This window comes from Athene cunicularia (assembly GCF_003259725.1).
Source record: "Athene cunicularia isolate RWA chromosome 24 unlocalized genomic scaffold, athCun1 chr24_part1, whole genome shotgun sequence".
Lineage (NCBI taxonomy): Eukaryota > Metazoa > Chordata > Aves > Strigiformes > Strigidae > Athene > Athene cunicularia.
This window is the reverse complement of record NW_020799132.1, coordinates 6,630,919-6,638,027: the sequence shown is the minus strand read 5'-3', so window position 1 is coordinate 6,638,027 and position 7,109 is coordinate 6,630,919.

The following is a 7,109-nucleotide window of genomic DNA, read 5'->3' as shown; positions in this document are numbered from 1 at the left end:
GGCTGGCTGCGGCCGGCGCACCCCGAAACCTGAAATAAAGGCTCCCGAAGCCAGAAATGAGTTTAGAGAGGAGATAGAGCTCTATTCTGCGCGGGGTGCGAGGGGAAAGCGTCCGCAATCCAAGCGCCCCACACCGAGGAACTTCAGAGTGTTTTTATACGCTCCCAGCTACGCGACTGCAGGCTTTCCAGAATGATTATTGGTTGGCTGCTTATCGCTTCTACCCCTCGTTGGTTAGTAACGTACAGAGGGGGGTGAATTTTTCCCCACAAGCTCAAAGGGTGAGGGTCTGTACCCAGACAGGGGTCTTAAGCTGCTTTACAGAGAACAGTTTATCAAGCCGCCCTGTTCCAGGATGCTGCTCTTCTTCAAGGATGGTAGCGCCTGATTAGAAGTTCCTCACTAATTGCTGGTGAAGTTTGAAGCACAGACTGACCTATCCGGCGCGTCCAGTTTATCCTTGGACCTGATGACAAAGCCTTGTATGGACGAGGGTATGTCCTGTGTGGCCTCGGGCGCGATGAGAAGCGTCTGTGGGGTCTGCAGTGTGCGATGAGGAGCAGTTTTGCGGCCTGAGACTCCTGGTGAACAGGGAATCTGTCCCACGGGTAGCAAGCACACAAGTTCAAGCAATTCCAAACGAGGCCTCTTGCTCAGGCTAACACCCCGAAACACCGGGCGGTGCCTGCCCGGAGCGTCCCACGGGTGACCTGGGCACCTCTGCCCCCCTTGTCCCACTCTGGGCGGAGTTCACACGTGTCAGCGGGTTCTGGGGCAGGTGCTCTGAGATCCCCCACAGAAAGCTGCTCTGTGTGAAGAGGAAGCGCTGCCCAGGCTTCAGAACATCCCTCCCCACACGGAGAGCCGGCAGCCTCTGCCCCACGCGTGCGCCTGGCGCAGGGGAGCAGGGGAACAATTGTGCATAAATCGGTAGATGTGGGGCAGAAGCTTCATGCGTGCCGGCTCCCGGCCTCAGAAGGGCACAGCTGAGAGAGGGGGTGTCACGCTGCCAGGCCGGGGGGCCCGAGTCATGTCGCTCAGTCTGTGCTCGGGGGCCACCCAGGTCGGGTCTGCTGGGGAGGGGGCAGCTGGGGCACTCCCAGCCGGGCCGGGCTGGGTGCTGGGTGCACCCGGGTTGGTTTCAGGCCTGCTGCCTCCCCCAGATCCCCCAGCATTTAGCTGGTGTGGAAAAACAGACCCTTCGGGGGACCCCAGAGCAGGTCAGAAACCAGCAGACGCTTCAGACAGTCAAGGCAAAATGCTGCAAGAAGGAGAAGGGCTGGACCCGCCGCTGCTGTGACCGAGCACCCTGTCACAGCACGTTGTGGCAACCGACCAGTTTATTCCCATCGGACAGCTGGACATGCTGGGAGGAGCAAGATCTGGGAGGGAGATAGGTGTCCAATGTGGCACAGTGCCCGGAGGGAACGCCTGTGCCCAGTGAGCTGCTCATGGCCGGGGAGCGGCCTGGTCACAGCCACAGCGGGGAGGGACGCTGCGGTCCCGGCCGCGCTTGGAGCCGCCGGGGTGCCCACGGGCTCTGGCCAGGGACACAGACATGGCCCCGGGGCTGGGGGCACCTGCCACAGGAGTGTGGTGATCCGAGGGCCTGCCCTGAGCTCCCAAGAGCTGGGCACCAGCAGTGTGAGCACTGGTATCTGCGCAAAGCCCGGAGCTTCCCACCGGCCGGGCACCGTGCCGGGTGGGTGACGGTGCCGGGAGCGTGGCCGGGCAGCCGCTGACTGGCGAGACCCACTCCCTGCCAGGCCAGGCTGGCACACCCCTGTCTGCTGGCTCCTGCTCCTGCCCTGGAGAGCCATTTCTGCTTGAAAAAACACCTTAGCGATGCTGTCACCACTGAGCTGGTTCACCCCCTAATAACTCAAATGCATCTTAGATAGAAATCAGACAATAATAGCACAGTCCATGGTACATTCATTTCCCAGTTTCCAGTAAAATATAAAAAGAAAATAAACCAGTACTGGCATTTCAGGGCAATTATTCCGAAGGGTCAAGAGCTACAGACCAACAAAGAGGAGCTGGACAACGTCAAATCTCTTTAATGCGCAGGGATAACATGATGGGGCTGGCAGCCGCCCTGCAGCGAGCCAGGCAGAGATGAAGCAGTTCTAATCAAGTTTCGGGCTCCTCTGACCCTGCCCGCTCCTCAGCCGTTATTATCCTCTGCACACCGTGGATCTTGCGGTGCCGTGACCACGGCCTGGGGAGCTCAGCAAGCGCTGTGGGTCTCTCACAGAGCCCCCACGCCGGCAGCGCCCGGGACACGCGCCTGGCTGCGCTCCGTGCTCCCCTGCCTTTACTTCTCTAGTTACAGATTTGCAGGGTGCCGCCTAAAACAAGTAGAACTGAAGAAATTGGGAGCACAGATTTTTTTTTTTTTTTTCTGTACAAGCTCCGGTAAAAGAGAGCCCAGCGTGAATGCGGGAAGTGGAGGCTCCGCTGCGCTGCTCCCGCGGAGGGAAAGCTGCCGAAGGCAAACATCTGCCCCCAGAGCCGCGCTGCCGTGCCGAGCAGCGGCTTCGTTTCTGGTGGATCTGGGTGAAATCTTTTTCTGGTGTAGTGCGGGCCAGCAGCACCGAGGGCAGGCAGGCCTGAATTACGCTAATGAAGGGGCTGGGCTGATCTCCTCATGCTATTTGAGTCAACAGGCGCGCTGCCAGTGGCTTCAAACAGGGAATGATTTCATCTCTGCCCTGCGTCGTCTTACAGCGGAGCAGCCGTGGAGCCGGCGACTCCTCCCTGCGCTCCCGGGGCGGCGAGGCCTGGCAGGGAGCAGGGGAAGGAGCTGCTTGCTCTCCAGACCCTCCCCCTCTAATTTTAAGGTCTTTCCCTTCTCCGTAATGCCAAGCTTGCACATGTCTGCAAACTGCTCGTTCGGAGGCGACGCAGCCCCGAGCGCGGGTGGGGGCACGGGAGAACCGCGCGGTGACAGCGGTTGCGCAGAGCCCCACGGCCGTGCTGAACCCAGCGCCCACGCTCGCAGCGGCCTGAGCCCTCCCCGGGGCTCTGGTTTCCCCCGGAGCCGCCGCCGAGGCAGCGGACGGTGCCGGAGCAGCTGAGGGCCGTGCTCCCTACCCGAGCCCCCCGCACAGCCAGCGCCGGCGCTGCACAAGCCCAAGTTCAGCGACTCTGTGCCAAGCGATGATGTTATGGCCATGGAAGGGAACCAGTCCAAAACTGTGGGAAAAACATTTTTGAAGAGAAACGTCATCTCTGAAGCCATATAAACGGATCAGACACAACAGAACAAGGAGCTATAAAAGGAGAGTTGGGGAAAAAACACCACTAATGGGCAGTAACTCGCATGGTGCCCGCCAGACTGTATCTTTGTAATTTATATTCCTTGGGGACACCGGCCTGTGATTTCCAAAGCACAGAGGAATATGGAAACGGCCCGGCCAGTTGTGGGGCCACACTCAGCACCCCTCATCTCAGAGGATGCTCTGGAGCTGAGCAAGCAGGTGCTGAGCACGGGGGGCTTTGCCAGAGCGGCAGGTGAGGGCCGGGGCTGGTCCCGGAGGCTCCTCGGGGCTGGGCTGAGCTCCCCGCCGGGGGCTACAGGCAGCAGGACCTTGTTGCAAATGCAGCGGGAGCGGGGGTGAAGCCGTGTCCGAGACGTCTGCTTCGCCCGCACAGTGTTGTCTTTGGGAACAGCAGAGCACAACGGCCGTGGCCAGGCAGTTTTATCAGAAACCAGTTGCTTCTAATCTGGTTAGAAAACTCCAGCCCCTGGGGAAGCACAACAAACCTTTCTGCGGGCCTGGGAGGAGATGTCAGCTTTAGAAGGAATAAATCAGGTTTGTATTAAGGGCTGAAATAATTTCTCTGCTTTGAGAGACTGTTTCAGAGAGCAGAAGAGCAATAACCTCAGAGGAGGTAAAAACCACAGCGGAGGAGCAGGTCCTCCACACACTGAAATGTCACCGTGACCAGGAACATAGTTCCAGCAAGATCAGCTCTTATTAAGTTCCAATTTTTGTTTTATTCTTTCTCAAAAGATCTGTTTCTCCAGCATGCCATCTCCGTCAGCAATAAAACATTACGAGCTGCTGCTCAGTGGGGCACGCTATGACTTTTATGAGCAGAAGCCTTGAGATCCCAGAGAGCCTTTGCAGAAATGTAAGCTGGGTCTGTAGCTTTTCACAATTTCATCAGATCAGCATGAAACAGGGAAGGGCCGGGAAAGCCCCTACTCTTACTCCATCTCAACTCCTTCTGTCAAAAACCCGATTGCCTTGACCACTGCACGTGCAGGGAGGTCAGTTGTAACACGGTCAGCAAAGATGTGGTGCCCGTGTGTACCGGGCAGCAGAGCCCCCGTTCCTCCCCGGTGTCTCCCCTGGGACCAGGACAGAGGTGGCACCCAGCCCCTGCACAGGGCACCTAACGGGCCTTGCACCGGCACGGGTCACACTGGGGTCCCACCCCGGCAGGTTCCTGGACCTGGATGAAAACCCCCACCCGGCAGCCTCGGCCGTTCCTCCGCTGCCTCGGAGCAGGGTGTGCAAGCAGGTGACGCTGAGCGGTGCCATCAAGGCGCCGGCGCCCAGTGCCAGCCCCGTGCCTGGCAGCCCCGGCGTGGTGCGGCAGGCAGGGACGCTGGCACTGCTGCTTCCCCCAGGCCAGCGCCCTGCAGCTCTGCCACGCTGCTGCCGGGGGGGCTCTGCGGGGGGCTGCTGGCTTTGCAACCAGCTGCAGGTGAGGCACCAGCCTCCCCGAGTCACCCTGCGCTCACCCACCCCCAGAGCCTGCCTGCAGGGGGGCACCGGAGCACCCTGAAGGGCTTCGTGCCCGCTGGGGAAGTGCTGGAGCCCATCGGGAGTGGCGCAGCAGCCACAGGCCTGCAGCGGGTTTGCCCCAGGCCCTTTCACACTTCCATTTTTCAAGGGTTTCCAGGGTTATTTGAGCCACACCAGCTGTGTCAGCACCCAGCAATGCTTCTGCCCAGGCCCAGCGTTTCCCCGGCTGCGCAGCCACCCCTGAGCTGGACCACGGACCAGCCAGCCCCTGCCCTCCCCTTGGAGGCTGAGCCGGGGCGGCCGTGACCTCCCACCGTGGGATTCACCCCAACACGGGGCATGGGCTGCGCCCCAGCACAGTTCTGCAGCCGCCTGGGCACGGGGGGGCTCAGCACATCCACCACCCCCAGCCCGTGGGCACCGCTGACCCCGCAGCGCTACGAGGGGATCCCGCGCAGTGGGGCTGTGCCCCGCAGCCCCCCCAGCCCCAGCGACGGCGGCGTGTTGCCAGCAGCAGGTTGTTCATCCCTGAACTCCACGGCTGCAGAGGGAAACCAGTCCCTTGGCCCCTGCGCACCCGCTTCACGGGAGGCTCCCGCATGCCGTGGGAGGTTTCTGGGTTGCTTCTTTGAAATGCTATTTGAGGTCAGGCTGACTCAGTGTTTCCCAAAAAGCCACGATTTACTGTTTTGGTGCAGGTCTGGAGCAGCTGCCAAGCACCGCCCCGCGCTCTGGGGCCCGCTCCGAGTCCCAGGGAGGGCTGGGTGCTCCCTGCACACAAAGCCAGACGAGACTGCCATCCCAAAACTCAAACGCAAACCGCAGCTCTCGGACAGCAGGCGTCCTTTTCCACAGCAGGCAGCCAGTTCTGGGAACCCAGGGGATAACTCCCAGGAGGGGAGCAGGCAACAGTGCCTGCAGCAGCCCACGCACTCTGAGAATTTCTCATCTTCACTTCGCAGGTAATCTGTGCAGCTCCAGAGCCTGTGCACGGTTGGAGACGGCGGTCTCCCGCACGCTTACGGGAAATGAACCTTCCCAGTGCCCGGAGCCGCTGGGCAGCGGGTGCGCGTTGGGGTGCTGAGCACCTCCCACAGACCCTGCTGTGGGCAGCACGGGGGCACACGCTGCAACCCCCCGTCGCTTGCTGCACGCCTGGCCCACGGGCCCGCCGCAGCGTGCTTGGCCTTGCCCCGGGGCCGAAGAGCTGTGAGGAGGGCAGCAGCCCTGGAGCATCACAGTGTCCAGCCGGGGCCATGCCCAGGGCCCAGCGCAGAGCCCAGGGGTGGGCAGAGCTCTCCCTGCTCCCTGGGGCTCGCCAGCTTCCTCCCAGCCTGTCCAAAAGAGCTGTCTCCACGTGGAGAACTACCAAAACGTTTATTGAGAAGAGCGCGGGGTGGCCAGGCTCCCCAGGACCCCCCCCGCAGCTGCCCACACGCCTGGGGAGGGGAGCACAGCCTGGGCCAGGGGCAGAGAGCCTCTGCTCACCTGGCCAACCCGGGGATCTCCCATCGCTTCTGGTGAGCCTCAAAGCACCCACAGGGCGATGCGGGCACTTGTTTCCGTGGGGGGAATCGTGTCCCCGCTCTGGCGTGGCCGGGGAGGGGAGGCTGGCGGGGCGCTGCCTGCTCGCTCGGCAGCCGGAGGGAGGAGGAACCAATCCAGCACCGTCACGGAACAAAGAGCTGCGAGATCCAGGGCTGGCTCACGCCGGAGAGGGGCTGCTCTGCATCACGCTCCGCCATGGCCTGTGGCTGCCGCTCGCATCCGTCACAGCCCCCACAGCGCCGACTGCCCCCGCCGCCGCCGAAACCCTCAGCAGAGCAGGCGGGGGCCCGAGCCCGGGTGTGCGCGGTCCTGGGAGCGAGCGCTTGCTCAGATCGTGTCCACGGCGTGGAAAAATAAACAAACGGGCATTTCTGTCACGGGGAGGAACGTCGTCGTTTAAAAGGCGCTTCCTAAACCTATCTGCAAACACGAGAGCAACTACCGCTCCTCCCCGAGGGTGCTGTAACTGCACCTCGGGGCTCCCCTGTGCTCAGCCCTGCCTGGGCAAAGCAGGGCGCGTGGCCTCGCAGGTGTGGGCAGCTGTTGCCCACCGGGGCAGCGTGGGACGATGCTGCCCCATGGCACATCCCAAGGCTGCAGGCAGCGTGCAAAGGCGAGCCCTCCCTCGCCACGGGTGCCCCACGGCTTTCCTGGTCCTCGCTTCCATCCGCAACCTCCGCTGGCTCGACAGGCAGCGCTAGCAGCCCCTCGCCCGCCGAGCGTGCCGCAGTCCTGCCAGGAAGCACTCGTGACTCCCCGTCCGCACACATCTATTTACACGAGAGGAACCACAGACACGGG